This window comes from Panicum virgatum, chromosome 6N, assembly GCF_016808335.1.
Source record: "Panicum virgatum strain AP13 chromosome 6N, P.virgatum_v5, whole genome shotgun sequence".
NCBI classification, from domain to species: Eukaryota; Viridiplantae; Streptophyta; class Magnoliopsida; order Poales; family Poaceae; genus Panicum; species Panicum virgatum.
The window spans coordinates 35,726,664-35,746,392 of NC_053150.1; positions in this window are offsets into that span (position 1 = coordinate 35,726,664).

The window sequence follows — 19,729 nt, forward strand, 5'->3', positions numbered from 1 at the left end:
TGGACAAGTTGAGCGCATCAATGACTTAGTACTCGATGGCTTGAAGAAAAGACTCTATGATGCCAACACCAAGAAAGGTGGCAAATGGTTTCAAGAACTACCTCATGTAGTCTGGGGGCTGCGAACCCAGCCTAGCAAAGCAACTGGACAATCTCCTTTCTTCCTTACCTATGGGTCAGAGGCTATACTACCCGCTGATATCATGTGGAGATCCCCAAGAGTAGAAGCCTATCAAGAAGGAGAAGCAGATGAAGCTTGACGACTGGAGTTAGATTCAGTCGAAGAGGCCAGAGTCAGTGCCTTAACTCAATCGGCTAGATATCTTCAAGGAGTCAGACGCTATCATGATTGCAACGTCCAGCAAAGATTCTTCCACATTTGAGATCTAGTATTTCGCCGGATTCAGGATGAGACAGGACTGCACAATTTAAATTCCATATGGGAAGGTTCCTTCATCGTAACTAAGGTTACAAGACCAGGTTCATGTAGAATCACTGATGCAGATGGCAATGAGGTACCGAACTCCTGAAACATCGAGCACTAGCGCAAGTTTTATCCTTGATCCAAGTAGCTTAGTGGTGTTAGTTGATTTCTTTAATAAAGTGAGGATCCTTATTGGCATATCGATTACATTAAAGGCAATCTGACAGCATCACCAGTTCAGGATAAGCTTACACAGTTTTCCATCAGAACAACTACACAAACCGTATCCTTTCCCTTAATATAAGGGCACAACCTACTCGCCTAGCTCGAGAAGGTGAATGGATACCTTTACTAGTTGTCCATCTTGGGTAACTCGACGGAGTTCATCCTAACAGGTCAACTATGAGGAACTCCAGCATTGCTGTAAATGCAAAACTACTCGCTTGCTCAAGTACGTTATGGATACCACTACATTTTGTCCATCTTGGGCAATCCGACGGGGTTCGCCCTAATAGGTCAATCTTAGTAGTTACTCCAGTCTACAAGTTAGACACCTTACTCGCCTCGCTCGAGTAAGTTTCGGATATCTTTCTGGCATTTACATCTTAGACAACCCGACGGGGTTCGTACCTAATAGTTTTGCCTTAAGGATCACTCCAGTCCTTGGTTAAAAGACACCTTACTCGCCTTGCTCGAGTAAGCCTTGGATATCCCTATGACATTTACCTCTTAGGCAACCCGACGGGGTTCGTACCTAACAGTTTTGTCTTACAGATTACTCCAGTCCTTGGTAAGGACACACTACTCACTTACTCGAGTAGTTTATGGATACCTTTACAAGTTTCTCAAAGCGGGTAGTCTGACGGGACTCACCCTAAATAATTAACTTTAAGGATTACTCCATTCAAGTATTCTACTCGATTAGTTCATATTAATCCTACGGCATCAGATCATGCTTCTGAAGACATACCAACAGGATACGAATTATGGACAACGACAAGAATCCAATGAAGATTATAAGAGTTGTTACAAGCAGTCTACTCTGCCATGTTCTTCAGAATTTCCTCCGCAATCACTTCTGATTCCTTACAATACTCTCGGAATTTCTCATTAGAGCAACTAGGAGCTATTTCTTTAGCTATCGGAGCTAAATTAAACTGAGACAAGTATGACTTGACAACTCCTATCATGTGGGTTAGATAATTCTTGAAGTAGCTGTCATAACATCAAAAATTTTCTAGGGAGCTTCTTCCAAACGCTTCACCAAGGACTTGCTACTTGACGACTCTTCTTCAGTATCAACCACATCCACAAGAGCTTGAGCTGCTGCTATTAGTCGAATATGGTCTTCCGGAGAACTTGATGGGAAGATATCTCAGAAATTGATATGACAAAGTAAAATCAAGACAAAAGATCGAGTGCTTACAGGCTTGGGCAGTCTGTAATTGCTTCTGAAGCCTGGCATTTTCCTCTTTAAGCTTTGATCTTTCTTCTTCAAGATTCTTAATCTAGCGCTTCATGTCACAAACCTCCAAATGATGCTGCTGACTTGCTTCATAAAGTTTGTTCCGAGCAGCAAGGGCTTCATCCAGTCGTTTGGCAATCATGGCCTTTTGCTCATCTAAGATCTTCCGATTGTCAACAGTCTTATATAAAGTATGAGACTTTAAGAAAGATCGATTGGCTACATCCTGTGACATACAAGGCGAATCTGGTCAGACATCATTAACTACTCGACGAAGACAAGTAGCGGCAGAAGACTCACCTTGGTAAATTTAAAGCTCCACTGCATACAATCTGCAAGTTTCTTTATGTTGTCTAGAGACAACAGTGGATCATCAAATAGTTCCTTTTGCCAACTCTTCCTGGGCTAACTGAGGCATAGACTGGAATGGTACCAGTCGAACGGAAGGACCTTTTAACCCTTCTGCTCCACTACTCCCAGATCCACCAGCATTGGAGGCTCCTTCAGCAGCCGCAGGAGTATCAGATGTTTCAGGGCTTGGTTTGCTTGGATTCTCAGCTGTGTCTGCACTTGGCAAACTGGCAGCCAGGGTCTCGATCAACCCAATTACAGGAGATTCAGGGGCTGATCGACTAGTTCCTTCCGAACCACTCGACACCCAGTTGCGGAAGTCTTGGACTTGATCTTTCTCATGCGCTGAAAGATGTTGGATCCTAGCAAAGCAAGATTCTGAATAAGAAAGCTGAGGCAAACGGAATACAATTAACAAAATATTATATACTTACTGGCCGGCATCGAGACGAAGAACTTTCCTCTGCAACATTGATCCGGGAGCCACCTTCCATTTCTTGTTGTAGTCAGAATCAGCATTTACAGAAGTCAAAGGCATACAATACCAGGATTTATAAATTTTCTGCAGAAAGAAGCCAATACTTAGTCAAAAGAGTGTTGTGCCGAGAATTTTGTAGCCAATACACAAGTACTCGACGTGGTATCCAAAATACGTACCCAGGCATTCTCGGGAGAATTTTGTGCCGAGAAGAGTGTTGGAAGCGTCAAAGACTTGTCGAAGTTATCGAGTACTTTGCAGCATCTCTTTATTACTTCAGATTGAGCCATTGGCTCTGAGGACATCCTAGTGGTATCCTGTGTGCCTTCATATCTAAAGGCAGGATGCTTTCGCAGCTGGAGAGGCTGTGTCCGGCGATTGATAAATGAGAAGACCATATGATCTCCAGTGACTCTCTTCTTCTTAACAATGGCTATTGCACGAATAATGGCTTCAACTTGCCTGCCACCAAGTCCTTTACTTGACTAGCTTTCTTGGATTTACGGGGCACCAGAAATCCTTTCTAGAAGTGGAGATTCGAAGTTCCCGACATGGAACCAGAACTTCTTCCATTCGGCTCCCTTATTCACTGGATCATAAGCCAAGTACTCGCTTCGGGTTTCTAGATGGAGTACTAATTCACATCCCTCAACGATGGCGGGATTGGTGGCATTTGGAACAGGAACAAGGAAAAAGAAATGTTGAAAAAGGTGGAAATGGGGAAGAATTCCAAGGAAGGCCTCACAGAAGTGAGTAAAAATTGAAAGATGCAAGATGGATTGGGGAGTGAGATGGTGTAATTGAATTCCCCAAAACTGAAGAAGTCTATAGAAAAATTCTGACACAGAAAGACTGAGACCACGTTCTACATAATCGCGAAACATAATAGTCTCAAGGGTATCTTCCATGGGGTAATCTTCTCCTTCACCTGCGCGCCACTGGCTTACGCCCTGCTCTTGGAGGAGACCCATACTCTCCAACTCCCGGACCAGTGATTCAGACATCTTGCTTTTGCGCCAACCTGTGGACATATTAGCGATCGTTTCCTCTTCAATCTTGGACTTGTTCTTCTTGGGAGCCATCTCACAGTCACAAGTTTTAGCTCGGGGGCTCTGAGTGGGGCTTTTAGATTTTGACTGAGAAGAGGCGAATGTGAATCTGAGTCTGACAGCGGCTAGGAGTTCAAGGGGTAAAACCCTTGGAAGTTTTCAACCAGCTTTATACGGTTTTCGGGGGCAATTTTGTGAATATTTGGGATGCCAATGGATTCATTCCTTCTCAGGGAAGTCTTCATTTTTTGCCACAATTTTACATTGACTCTTAAATCTAAATGGAGGGATTTAAATTCAAGACTTGGGGGCTGTGGAATATATGTATCAGAGATTTATTTTTCAATTTTTTTTGAAAATAAAGAAGAAGAAAAAGACTGAAGTGGCCCTCAGCCTGATTCTACGATTCAACCTAAGGCTCGGGGGCTACTCCATATGGAGCACGAGTACCTCGCGCACCATATATGATCAAGATTTCAGGGCTTGAGCACCTCACAGTCTCGAAGCAAACGGAAGTACTTGAAGGACTACTCAACATATTTGAAGGAAGAATCAGAAGCAACCAGAAGGATGTTCCGACTACTTGAAGTACTCGAAGACGCCCAGCCAAGTACTCCAACTGTACTCGGCTAGGATTTTCCATATAACCCTGTCCCTCCGGATATATAAGGGCGGGCATGGACCCCCTCGAAAGACATCTACACCTAAGGCAATACAAACCACCACACAGTACGTAGGGTATTACGCAACTCGCGGCCCGAATCTGTCTAAATCTTTGTGTTCCTTACACCATCAAATTCCAGAGCCATCGATTCCTACCTACAAACCCTACTGCTAAGGGTATATACCCTTAGCAGGCTTGGTGGTAAACACCGACAGCCCCCACACTACTAGTCGTGCCGTCTCTCCTTCTATGTGTATCTCATCTCAGGGTATGTTTAACTACTAATATAGGCCCTGTTTGGTTTGTAGCGTACTAGTGAATAGTGACATTTTGACCGCTAATTACGGTGTCAAACAAAGCCAGTTTACAAAACCAACTTCAGAACCCCCCGCGCTAGTGACCTTGAAGAATCTAATGAGGCCTTCGACCGTGCGATTAGAGGATGGTTACTGTAGTATCAATGTAGTAAATCATCGATTAATTACCGTCATTAGATTCGTCGCGAAAAGTTACACCCATCCCTGAAAAGGTTTTGCAAATAGACTTCATTTAGTACACTATGCATGCAAGATTCTTTTGTAGAATGGAATAGAACGGAGAAAACAAACAAAGCCGACTAAACTACATATCCAATTTTCAATTTGTTTCCGCCATAATATTCCTTGTGATTTTATCCATAAAACAAGATCACGCGTGAATATGTTTCAACAAAGAGAAAATGAAAAACTCTATATCACCCCCTCACCTATGGGGGGTGGACTACAACCCCCAACCTATGAAATGGTCTATAACAACCTCTAAACTTTTCAAAACTGGTCAAATTACCCGCTAAAACAGTTTTGAAAAATCATAATAAATCACAGAAAAATCATAAAATAAAAAATTCAATTGTGTTAGACTCCAAATGAGTAGATCTACACAGTAAACATATAATATGGTATGCTTTATTATATTTTTTTTGCTATAGCTTTAGATATATGCTTTTCTTTATAGCTGTAAAAAAATATACTAAATCATATCATATTATATGTTCACTGCGTAGATCTACTCATTTGGAGTCCAATACAATTAGATTTTTCATTTCATGATTTTTATGTGATTTACTATAATTTTTCGAAACTGCTTTAGGGGGTAATTTGATCGGTTTTGGAAAGTTCAGGGAGTGATATAGACCATTTCATAAATTGGGGGTTATGTAGTCCACCTTCCATAGGTGAGGGGGTGATAGACTTTTTCCAAGAGAAAAATATGATGACATGTGGACCTTACGTGTCATTCTCATGGTTGTGGTAATATTTGTCATGGCTATCGTCCAAACACCATCTTTCGTGGTGCTGATCATATTTTGTTATGGCTACAAACCAAACAACATAATTTTACCATATTTTCGCATTGCCTAGATTTGGCTATAGCCAATTTTTGGCTCGATATGTTAGGCATCAAACCAAATGAGCCCACGCTCTCTCTCGATCTCCTGTGCTTCCTCTCTCATGCTTCTTAGAGGCACTACATGTCTCTACATCCAAAGGGTGTCATTTTTATGGTAGATAATAGAAGAGAACATGTTTTGAGGGTAAAGATTTTTTTAGATAAAGAAATATTGAACAATATCCCAGCCTCTATATCAAAGAGATATATCCGGCCCTTATTACAAATTTTGAAAAATAAACAGGAAGTAAATTACAAGCCACAAAGCCTATTACTAAACTGCCACCCGTTCCGCGCAAAGATGTCCATCACCGTCACTTCCAAGGCGCGGCATGCATATGCAATCACGCCTCTGTCCTCCTCCTTTTGCAAAATCGCCCATGTCCTGGTAAGATAAGTGGCCCTGAAAAGAATCAGGAGAACAATTTGTTTTTGAGTATTATGAAAAACTACATCATTTCTGGATAACCAGATTGACCAGAGAAGCGCACATAAACCCGTGAACATAATTTTTTTTCTTTTCCCACATAAAACCCTGCAGCCAAGACCCGAATAAATATACAATATTATTAGGTTTTGTAAGACCGAAGGTGATGAAAATTATCCTCCAAAGTAACCTAGCCATATGACACCCGAATAAGAGATGCGCTATTGTTTCGTCATTCATGCAAAAACAACATTGTTTGCTCCCCTTTCAATTGCGCTTGGCTAAATTATCCTTTGTTAGGATAACCCCACGGTGGAGTAGCCAAATAAATATTTTTACTTTCAAAGGAATTTTCAATTTCAATACGGGCTTGTTTATGGATAGTACTGAACATCTTATAGAGCTGAGTACATAGAACGAACTGAAAATTAACTACTTTTGTGAAGTTGTCAGATTCCAATATCCTTATTATCTCCCAGCTGGATGTTAGCAACGCGATTTACCAAATCCATCTAGTCTCTCAGTTTACTTCCCGTAAGGTGTCTCCTAAACGAGACATTCAATGGATCTCCATTAAGCACAGTATGAACTGTAGCATGTTTGTGATGAACCAGATTGAATAAATTGGGATATTGATCTTTAAGGGCCGAGTTCCCCAACCACTTATCTTTCCAAAATCTAGTTTTTTTTCATTCTGTACCTTAAACGTCATCCATTTAAGAAAATCTTGTTTTACTGACATAAACCCTGACCAAAACTATGAATCACCAAATTTTTTCTCAACCTGGGTGAGAGTTTTGGATTTAACGTATTTATTCCTGAGTATCAGTTGCCAAATGCCATATTCATTAGTAAGTTTAAATAACCATTTACTTAAAAGGCATTTGTTTTGTACTTTTAAATCCATAATTCCCAGTCCGCCTTGTTCTTTTGACCTACATAATATATCCCATTTGGATAATCTATATTTTCTTTTGTGACCATCCCCTTGCTAGAAGAATCTAGATCTACAAAAATTTAGTTTTTTGAGAACTTTTTTAGAGATTTCAAAGAAAGAAAACATATAGACAGATAGATTGCTTAAAACTGAGTTTATGAGAGTAAGCCTACCACCATAGGAGAGTAATTTGCCTTTCTATGTACTGTTCAAACCTGTCTTCTATGATCTTCCAATCTTTATTACTTATTCTCTTATAGTGTAATGGTATTCCCAAATAAGTGAGAGGAGTTTCCGCTACCTGACATCCAAAAATGTTCATGTAGTCAGATTCGACCTCCTTCGCTTCACCAAAGCAGAAGAGTTCACTCTTAAGGTAATTTATTTTGAGGCTAGATAACTGCTCAAAGATAAGATTCACTGGATGCTGAACGAGGTATTCTTAAAAGTACATTACTATTTACTAACAAAAAGATTTATTACTACTTTCAAATATAATTTTGTAGCAATATATAATAATTTAGCAATGATAGATGATATATGGTTTGGTATTCTTAAATAGCTTTGGTATGAACTTGTTTGTAGTACACAATATATGACTAAGATTTATAGTAAATCTTTATCTGGTTTTTAGATGTTTGAATGATCGGTGTTATGATACAGACGAAAACGGACGGAAAATCCTGTTAGGCTCACGTTACATTACCACACCCCTTTCTATATGTACAGAAAAATATAGAGATAGGATGGAAAATGGGTAAGTGTTACTTTTGATGAATTACAAATGTTGATTACTCCCTAAGTTCCAAATTATAGATTATTTTGGTATTTCTAGGTGCATATTTTTGCTAAAAACCTACATATACACTATATCTAGATATATAGAAAAACTATGCATCTAAAAATGCCAAAACAACCTATAATTTGAAATAGAGAGAGTAGTAAATATATTAACAATAATTGGAGTGTTTGCTGATGCACTATTCTATGAAGTAGAATGTAATCTCTGTACATGATTTGCTATGTGTGATTTTAAGTATTTGTACGAAAATAAAATAAATTTTAGTTACATAATTTCATGTGTCTCTTTTCAGATTTATAAAGTCGAATAGTTGTATCTCTTTCTGGCCATGTCTTGGTTGAAAATGTACATTTATTTCTATAATTCTATTGTTGCAGTTGTGATAAGGCGCGCGATATGTTCTAGTATATTTAGAGATGAAGAGAGTAAGGTACGGTGGCATTTGAGTTTGAGGAGCATCGAATGGACCCGGGCAAGCAATTATTAGGAGTGGACAAGGAATTTGGTAGGGAGCCACTTCTTGCTGCACAAAAGTTTGGTGAGGGCCACTTCCATAGATCGAACGATCTATCATCCATCTGCTGCTACTGTTGCATTGTCAACGCACCATTATTAGGCGGAGATTGCAGCATCTACAAGTTATACCATCCAAAAACAATAATCCAGCTGTTTTCCTATTGGCAGTTTGGCGCCATGCCGTGATTCGCTGAAATACACTTTCTCATCCTCTTTGAATCTAACCTCAGATACACCCTTCAAAGTAATGATGATGATGTACGTATTAGGGGGATGTGGAAAGTAAAATCAATTATTTAGCGCTGCTGAAAGTTTGGCGGAGTCTGGTTTCAGCTATATGGACAGCTAGTGTCATAAACGGATCAAATACGGACGGATATTAGTGATATCAATATTTGTTTTCACATTTTTGTTCGAATACAAATTGAATATGTATAGTGTTAGTTTTTCCCGAATAAGATTGTAATAGATATCGACATTATAAAAATATCCGTTTTAGTATCCGGATACGGATCGGTTACAAATATTGAATATCCGAAATCAGATGCGAATGGATAAAAACACTTCCAAACCGGATTGAATTGGAATACGGTCGGAAAATATCCGCACCATTTACATCTCTATGAACGGCTAACAACAATCCTAAGTCTTCAATTGCACAAGTGAAAGAACGGAGAAAACGGCACTGGTACAACCATCAGGGGGTGCTAACCAGTTATAACATGAGAGCTATTAAACCTGAGGTACCAGTTTTGGAACTACATACCTAAATCCAAGTTACTCCCTCTATTCCAAATTGTAGGTTGTTTGGCAAATCTAGAACATAGAAAGTAATTCTGATATCTTGATACCCGCAAATATCTCGAGGTACATTTTAATTAATTTGGTGGATTCTAAAAGTAGACTTATATATTCTTGTCTCTAGCATGAAGAAAAACTGGACAGATACTATAAAGAGTAAAATGCACCGCCGGCTCCTAAACTTGGCAGCAGGTGTCATCCAGATCCTCAAACTCCCAAAATGCACATCCGAGTCCCCAAATTTTTTAATGGGTTCACGTGAGGTCCAAATCACCGTTATCCTTGTTAACCCGCCAGCGTGTCAAGCTGGCTGGACATTGACACTGTGGGGCCCATATATTAGATCCACCTCCCTCCTTCCTCTGCCTTCTCGATTGGAGGACGAGGGAGAAGTCCCCGACTCTAGCGTGCAGCTCGTCGCCGGCCAGGATGCTGATCCCGTGCCGTCCCAAGTTGTCCGCGTCGCCACAGTCGGAGAAGGTGCTGCAGCAGTACCTCGGGGAGCAGCTCATCGCGCACTCCAGTAGCCTGCGCCCTGGCAGGGAGGCGCTCGCGCTGCTCATCGAGGGGCACGACATCGAGCACCTCGCCGCTGGTGACCACGATGCCGAGGACTCCGCCCGTCGGGAAGGGTTCCAGAACTGGATCCATGGCCTCCGCCGCCGGCGGCCCTGGCGGTTCGTGTGACAGCCCAGGTTTTTAAAATGTTAAGCAGGAGAAATTAAACCTGTCATCATGCATCATTAACCAAGGAGTATCAGAATGAATGCATGTGCATGCATGAATGTCTATGTGTATGTGTGTCTATGTGCATATAAAATTGAGTTGGCATGTCACTAATGTCACGATAAACCAAAGTCTAGTTGAAGTCAAAGTGAGAAACTAAAATTTTGTGCATGAAATGATGGATTCGAAATGTTTAAATTATCTTTCAAATTGTAACAAACAGGTTTTCAAAATAAATTTTAAACCATTGCTTAAATGGATTTTTTTGCCCAAAACCAATGTTATAGGTTTTCGAATGACGAACAACTTTCGTGTTCAAAGTTTTTGGAGTCGTCACACTAAAATGGGAGAAAAATTTGAATTTCGAAGTGTATAGGACATTAATGTCTTGATTTCAAAATTTCAAATTTTAAACCATGATTTAATCTCCAAATGAAGTTTTGCCTGAAACAAAAGTTGGAGGAAATCAAATTTTGAACAACTTTCGTTCTTGGAATTTTTCGTGTTTCAACGCAAAACTTTGAGAAAAGTTGAGTTTACAAAGCAGACCCTGGAATTTCCATCTATTTACCATTTTGCCCCCAACTCCATCTCTCTTCTCCCTCCTCTGTTTTCCCTGCGTCCCGTCCACGGCACCGTCGTACGCCGGCGCCGGCGCCACCTGGCCGCCCCACGCGTCGCGCCCTCTACCAAATCCACCCCCGGTTCCTCCTCGACGTTTCTCGACCTCGCCACGCGGCGCCGTCTCCCTGCGCGCACGCCGAGGTTGGCCGCTCGAAGCGCCACGGCGACGCCGTGCCGAGCCGGCCGATTTGCGCCCTCGCCTCTTCCTCGCCCAGCCCTCTTCTCTTGCTTTGAGGACGAGCACTCCTCCCCATCCCTCTCCACTCCTCTGCGCTCCCAGACCCGCCGCTCGTCTCCAGTGCTGCCGCCGCTACCTCTCCGCAGAGCCACCACCCCAGCCCTCCACTGCACAAATTGAGTAGCCCACGACCTTCCCCACCCTGCACTGATCCTTAGTAGTTTACTCTGTATAAATTTATCTTTACACATGCTTTAGAAAGGAATCTTATTTCTCATGCCTGTTGTATAGCTCTTCTAGTTCTGAAAATTTTATAGCAAGCTCATCTTAAGGAATCCAATCTTTAGTTAAAATATCATTACCAGCACTTACATTCCTTAGCTTGGAGAATTATTTTTGGGTAGAAATATTTTTTCTGTACTAATATAAAAGAAAAGCAACACACCCAGCTCTTTTATGAGTTAGTATAGATAAAATTCATACTCTATAAATGACTGCCCAACAGGATGAAAAAGAAAGTAGTAGCACCCTCCAACTTGAGTTTGGTTGTTTTCTTGACTTGAGTTTTATTGGACTACAACTTTATCGTGAAGGAAAAATAATAACACCTAAATCGCTAAACAACTCGGAGCTTTGCATTCATACATATGCATTGTTGCATTTCATTTAGGTACGATAGATGAATCACGTGAAGAATGTGACGTTGGACCCGAGCCAGAAGACGGTGAATGGTGGACACATCTAGAAGATGGATGGATGGATCCCGATGTGCATGATCGAAGGAAGATGCTCGCCGAGCAGTTGTTCTCTAACTAACACTGACCTAGTGTTAATCCCAGGCAAGCCCCGGAGCATGTCCTATATATTTTAAATTTATGCAACTTATTATTATTCCTATCTACTTGCGCATTTAAGTTTACAGGAGTTGCTTGGAACCTTAGATGCATGATCCTAGGTACCTATGCTTGAACACTAGTATGTGTAGGTCGCTAGTTGGCTAGGCTAATGGTTCGGTAGAAGTCGAGTGATTTCCTGTCACTCGCGAGTATTATAGGAGTTGAATGTTTACTACATGCTGCAACTATAAGGCCTACGGGCAGGGTCAGGGCACTATATTTCTGGATGAGACCCCGTCTGTTTAGTGAAAAGTTGATAAGGTCGCAATGTGTGGTTGTGGTGGTTAAGCGTTTGAACGTACTAACCACATGCCGAGAAATATGGTAATCGGTAAGCTTAAGTACTGGATTGCACCGAGGCCGGAACATACTCCCCACCGTCTTTGAACGTTGTTCTCATGCGGGTGCAAGAAGGCTCACGACCCGGCGTCGTACCGTGGCGTGGATTCTTGTAGTCGAGGGCGGTGGGCCTGTTCCGTGCAGCGGGAATTGAAGGGAAAAGTCGCGTGGGCGAAGCGAGATGTCGATCCCCATGCGTGTGTGTTAGGTCTACCTGACCAGGTTAACAAATTTGATTCGAATCGTCCGCTTCTCACGGTTTGAGACTGCTTAACCCTTTTGCCTCGTAGAGTAAGAAGTGAAAGATGATGATGATGATGAATATGGTTGGTTGGATGATGAAAGATAATTGTTTCCCACCATGTATGTTATTGGATAGATGCTCACCTAGAATGGTTAATTGAACTAGAATTTTGAAGCTAAAACCTGAAATTAAGGAACTACTCTTTACTGCTTTTCGGCAAAACAAACCCCTCAAGCCAAAAGCCTTGCATGTCTAGATTAAGGGCTAAGTATACCCTTAGTCGGGTAAGCCTTGCTGAGTATTAGTATACTCAGCCTTGCTTGTGGCTTTGTTTTTCAGGTGGTACATCGGAGGTTACGGTTGACGTCATGTACGGGCTTCATCATGACGTCTGGTTTCGACGCTAGACTATCGTTCGTTTTTCATCAAACTTGAACTCTGTTGTACTTTTATAAATTCAAACTCGGTTTGTAATAATAACAATCAGTTTTCATACTCTGTACTGTAAAATTTGTGGAATGTTGCATTCTCTGGACTGCTTTGTCGATCCTGTTTCAAGTGGTTTAATCGGGATTTTACCCGACAACACTGCCGGATTACTCCGTTTTAAATGCGTGTTAACCCTAGTTACCGTTTCGGTGATGGTTAGCGCACTTAAGCCGGATTAATTTAGACGGGACTGCCACAGCTGGTATCAGAGTTGCAAATCATACTTCCAAGAGTGTGACAAACCTTAAAAACCTATTTTCTTAAAACTTGATCACAAAAATCGCAAATGCAAATACGTTGGTCCGTTAAGGATTATGCATAGTTCGTAAAGCCCTAGGGGAATTATGGGAGTATTGTTAGGTGGCTACCTACTTATGGTTTAGTTATATCTGACTTCCAGCACTTTATATTTCTGTCAAACCTTACTTTTGTGCACAACCAACCCTTAAATTCTGTAACGACACACCTACGCTAAGGTAAGAAGGTAAGGATCCTCAGTCAGCTGAGAGAGTCTGACCTTCCCGTCGGTGATGCGAGCCGAACGCTGCCCTCAAGCAGTGGCTTACTTGAGGTGCTGCCAATATACCAACTATCGGTTGACTATATTGGGAGTAAAGTATACTCAGTCAGCTAAGGGAGTCTGACCTTCCCGTCGGTGATGCAAACCGAACGCTGTGCTCAAGCAGTGGCCTACTTGAGCTGCTGCCAATATACCGACCATCAGTCGATTATATTGAGAGTAAAGAAACTCGTGAATACGCTATCTCGGTGGCGTATATTAACGTTGGCCATACGACGGAAAATTGTATGGCTGCCGTTTCTATAGTGAACGGTAATGTATGGGTAAATATGTGGGCAATTGCATATGCGTTACCCATGTGGTGTAGGACACATGGGGGCCGTTCGTGAATGCTGGCACGAAGGGTCTAGTCGTGAATATTTATATATATATGCTGCCAATTCTCTGCAGGAACGCTAACCGCGATTGCGATAGGTTAAAAACGAATAGAATTCGGCTAAATATATATAGGGAGAGACGTAATTTGTGTCATGCCACCGGCGCTAACCCCGTAAGTCCAAAGTTATTTGGCAGTTGTTTTTTTTTGTGAGGACGTATAGGACGTGCATGTATCATATCATATCATGTTTGATTTGAAAATTGGTTAATGGCAAACAATGTTATGTTTCTTATCAAATTTCCTTGTATGATTCCTACTTGTTTCGGATCATGCCATGGGTTGATAACACAAATTTTGGTGCCTACCTGTGATTTGCACTAGGAAATGAAATATCTTTATGCATGAGCATTTTTTTCAATATCCATGCATTTCACCATTCCATGACAGCATATCAGCATCATTGTTAGATAAAAAGCACATGATCTAACCATTACATGTGCATTTTGGAAAAAAAAATAGGTTAGCTGTCTATAAGCATTTCTGATCTCCTATTTTTCTCCTTTGTATCTAGATGCGATATCCTTGATTTTGTATTTATTTTCTTTTGCAATGGGTCCATGAGCGACAAACTAAGGTGCCACGATACAACCAAGGACCTCGTGTATCTATCTATTCTGTTTTGGTGCATGTGGACTTGTACTTGGAAGGTCATCTGGTACCATGACAACCAGTACATCTCTGCTTGTGCTGAACAATGGAGGCTGCACGATTGTGTCATTTGGGATGCGTTGGTATCTTGGATTTATGTGAATACGGCCCTACTGTATTGATCTTCGTATACCTATTCCACCTCCGCATTGCACCTCTAAGTTTTTGTACTTGATACATTTTGTTATTATATACCAATTCAAAGGTACCACTTCATCGGAATCTCGGGACGAGATTCTTTTTAAGGGGGTAGACTGTGACAGCCCAGGTTTTTAAAATGTTAAGCAGGAGAAATTAAACCTGTCATCATGCATCATTAACCAAGGAGTATCAGAATGAATGCATGTGCATGCATGAATGTCTATGTGTATGTGTGTCTATGTGCATATGAAATTGAGTTGGCATGTCACTAATGTCACGATAAATCAAAGTCTAGTTGAAGTCAAAGTGAGAAACTAAAATTTTGTACATGAAATGACGAGTTCTTCAAATTACAGTTTCAAAATGTTTAAATTATCTTTCAAATTGTAACAAACAAGTTATAGAAATAAATTTTAAACCATTGCTTAAATGGATTTTTTGCTCAAAACCTATGTTATAGGTTTTCGAATGACGAACAACTTTCATGTTCAAAGTTTTTGGAGTTGTCACACAAAAATGGGAGAAAAATTTGAATTTCGAAGTGTATAGGACATCAATGTCTTGATTTCAAAATTTACAATTTTAAACCATGATTTAATCTCCAAATGAAGTTTTGCCTGAAACAAAAGTTGGAGAAAATCAAATTTTGAACAACTTTCATTCTTGGAATTTTTTGTGTTTCAACGCAAAACTTTGAGAAAAGTTGAGTTTACAAAGCAGACTTTGGAATTTCCATCTATTTACCGTTTTGCCCCCAGCTCCATCTGTCTTCTCCCTCCTCTGTTTTCCCTGCGCCTCGTCCATGGCGCCGTCGTACGTCGGCACCGGCGCCACCTGGCCGCCCCACGCGTCGCGCCCTCGACCAAATCCACCCCCGGTTCCTCCTCAACGTTTCTCTACCTCGCCACGCGGCGCCGTCTCCCTGCGCGCACGCCGAGGTCGGCCGCTTGAAGTGCCACGGCGACGCCGTGCCGAGCCGGCCGACTTGCGCCCTCGCCTCTTCCTCTCCCAGCCCTCTTCCCTTGCTTTGCGGACGAGCACTCCTCCCCATTCCTCTCCACTCCTCTGCGCTCCCAGACCTGCCGCGCCGTCTCCAGTGCCACCACCGCACGCCATGCCGCCGCCGCTACCTCTCCGCGGAGCCACCACCCCAGCCCTCCACTGCACAAATTGAGTAGCCCATGACCTTCCCCACCCTGCAGTGATCCTCCCCGGCCCGAAACCCTTTTCCCGGAACCACCGGAGCGCCGCCGCGCCGTGCCGCAACCTCTGCCGTGCGCCGCCCCACGCCGGCGAGCCGCCTCCAAGCACTCCTGACCCCGCGAAGCCCCTCTACAGGTGCGGCTCAAGCCCCTCTAGCTCCTCCACCCCCTAGCCCTTGCCGCCGGCGAGCCTAGTCGCCGGAAATGGCCGGCGCAGCCCCTTCCCTATTCTGTCTCCGGCCAGGGGCTGGGTTGCGAACCCTAATTCTTTTTAGGGGCCTTTCTGCAAAACTCAGGGACTTAAACATAATATTAGATTTGTTTTTAATTATTTGCAGTGAATTTTTAAAATCAATAGAAATTCGTAGAAAAATCCTAAAATAGTAAATAAATATTTTTTGGAATCCTTATTAAAATCTCTACAATCTGGAACCATAATATGACATGTTTTAGTTACAAATTTTTGCTACAAAAATAGATTAATGTTTAATAGTGCATAAAAGACTAGTTGTTCTTACCTTTTTAATAATTTATGTTTGAAGCCAAGTCATGCTATGAAATTTTTATGGTAGAATGTACATGTGATTTTAGTGTTACTATAACAATTTCATGGTCATTTCTCATGTTTAGCTATAGTTTTAATTAAATCTTGTTTTATGCCTAGTTTAAATAGTTTTATTTCTTCAAGTTGTCTACTATGTTTCATGAGCTGAAACTTTTACTGTACCATTAATTTGGATCCTAATTACTATAGAAAAAGTTTAAGAATTTTAAATTGAGCCCAACTTGCCCAAATGATTTTTATTAAGGAGAATTGCATTAATTAGTGAAAAATAGGTTTTATGCAGGAAAAATCAGATATTTTTACTGTAGACCTTAATTGAATATCTGAGCATGCCTGCAAATGTTTAGCTTCTGAAACTTAGTAGTTTACTCTGTATAAATTTATTTTACACATGCTTTAGAAAGGAATCTTATTTCTCATGCCTGTTGTATAGCTCTTCTAGTTCTGAAAATTTTATAGCAAGCTCATCTTAAGGAATCCAATATTTAGTTAAAATATCATTACCAGCACTTACATTCTCTAGCCTGGAGAATTATTTTTGCGTAGAAATATTTTTTCTGTACTAATATAAAAGAAAAGCAACACACCCAGCTCTTTTATGAGTTAGTATAGATAAAATTCCTACTCTATAAATGACTGCCCAACAGGATGAAAAAGAAAGTAGTAGCACCCTCCAACTTGAGTTTGGTTGTTTTCTTGACTTGAGTTTTATTGGACTACAACTTTATCGTGAAGGAAAAATAATAACACCTAAATCGCTAAACAACTCGGAGCTTCGCATTCATACATATGCATTATTGCATTTCATTTAGGTACGATAGATGAATCACGTTAAGGATGTGACGTTGGAGCCGAGCCAGAAGACGGTGAATGGTGGACACATCTAGAAGATGGATGGATGGATCCCGATGTGCATGATCGAAGGAAGATGCTCGCCGAGCAGTTGTTCTCTAACTAACACTGACCTAGTGTTAATCCCAGGCAAGCCCCGGAGCATGTCCTATATATTTTAAATTTATGCAACTTATTATTATTCCTATCTACTTGCGCATTTAAGTTTACAGGAGTTGCTTGGAACCTTAGATGCATGATCCTAGGTACCTATGCTTGAACACTAGTATGTGTAGGTCGCTAGTTGGCTAGGCTAACGGTTCGGTAGAAGTCGAGTGATTTCCTGTCACTCACGAGAATTATAGGAGTTGAATGTTTACTACATGCTTGTAAGCATCTAGGCCCTCAAGGTATGTTTCGGTGATTAATGACAACCATTATTGTGACTAATGAGTTTGTGCAGCTTAATAGATCATTATCGCTCATTTGGTCATATGTCAAAAGAGGCCCCTCAATTTCGGTCATTCAAAAAGGCGATCTCGGCTTTTAACTTATATTTGTCAAGACTAAGGATCTTTCTAGTCCTAAGTGTCACAAGATTGAGAAGGACACTTAGGTTAGTATAGGTTTTATAGTTTTGTAGTGATCGCACTATTAAGAGGGGTTCATGAGTTAGTAGCTTGATCAAACTTGAGTTGGCCCTAGACATATTACACACTCACTCAAAAACAGCAAAAGATGGTCAATAGAAGTCAACACAACTCTTGGAAGAAGAAACAATCAAAGTCACATTCGAATCCAAGTCAAAACAGCCGAAAACAAAGAAAATCAGTAGCACCGGTTGAACCGGTGCACAAGCATCGGAGCATCCGATGCATGGCGGAAGGACCGATGCCCTGTCGGTCCATCTTCTCTGGATGAAGGCAGATATCAAGTAAAGCACCGGTTGAACCGATGGTCAAGAACATAAGCACCGGTGCAATGAAAGTCCTTTGTTCCAGAGAGCATGTTTTGATGGATTCCAACCTCTCTTCAGCACCGGTTGAACCGACGCTCCGAAATCAAAGCACCGGTGCAATGAAAGTCCTTTGTTTCAGAGAGCATGTTTTGGTGGACTTCAACATCTCTTCAGCACCGGTTGAACCGATGGTTCAGAAACAAAGCACCGGTGCATTGGATGTACTTTGTTCCAGAACGCTTGTTTGAGTTGATCAGCGAACCTCTTCAGCACCGGTTGAACCGATGCACCTACGGAGCATGCACCGGTGCAATGACACAAGCGTGGATACTGTGTCAGAACTCCAACGGCTACTTCTTTGACACAGAGAGACCGGTTGAACCGATGCCCATATTTTCTATACCGTCGGTTCTTCCGGTGGTCACGGTTTTTCTGCAGAAAACCTCCAACGGCTATGTGACCTCCTCCATTCTATATAAGGGTACCCCCTGGTTCATTTCAGTTGCCTTTGACACCTTGAAAACCTGAGGCCACCCTTGAGAAGAAGAAATAGAGCTTTGAGCAAAAAAAGAGAAGATCTAGTGCTTAGTTTGTGCTTCAACCTTGAAGAACTCATCCATTGCAAGTGTAGCAAGTGAGCTTGAGCTAGGGCCAACTGAGTGTAGGTCAAGTGAAGGCTTAGGAACTTGTTACTCTTGGTGTTTGGCAGCACCTAGACGATCTTGGTGATCGAAGTGTTTCTCGCGGAGCTTGCCAAGGATTGTGGGAGCCCGGAGAAGAAGATTGTACGTGGCTTGAGCTCCACCACGCCGGGATGGTGAACGGAGACTCTTAGTGAGCGCCCAAGTCTCGGTGACATGGGAGGTGACAAGACTCTTAGTGAGTGTCACAACGTGGATTAGGGGTGTGTGCCAACACATCGACACCACGGGAAAAATCCGGTTGTCTCTTGCACTCTCTTTCATTTCAAGCACTTACTTTCATGCTTTCTTTCATGTGCTTGACCCTAGAGATCATAGCTTAGCTCTACCTTGCTTAGTTTCATATCTTTGTTAGCTTGTGTAGTTTGCTTTGTTTAGCCGGTTGGTGAATTGAGCCTTACTAGCCTTGCATAGGTTAAGGTTGTTTTATTGCTTTAGAATTTTGAAAAAGGCCCAATTCACCCCCCCTCTTGGTCCATCGATCCTTACAATTGGTATCAGAGCCTCGTTGCTCATTTGGATCATTAGGCTTCACCGCCTAGAGCTATGGCCAAGATGGGAGGTTCGCCGCCTCACTTCGAGGGCAAGAACTTTGCCTATTGGAAAGTTCGTATGGCCGCATACCTTGATGCGATTGCCCCCGAAGTGTGGTTGGCAACAAAGACCGGGTTCACCGGAACTCCCACCACGGAGCAATTAAAATGGAATGCAAAGGCTAGAAATGCAATTTTCGAAGCCATTAGTGAGGAAGTCTTTGCTAGAGTAAATGGCATGGACTTAGCAAGTGATATATGGAAAGAGCTAATTGAAATTCATGAAGGCTCCACAAAAGTCCGTGAACAAAAATATCACTTGTTTAGAGCAAAATATGATTCTTTTAAAATGCT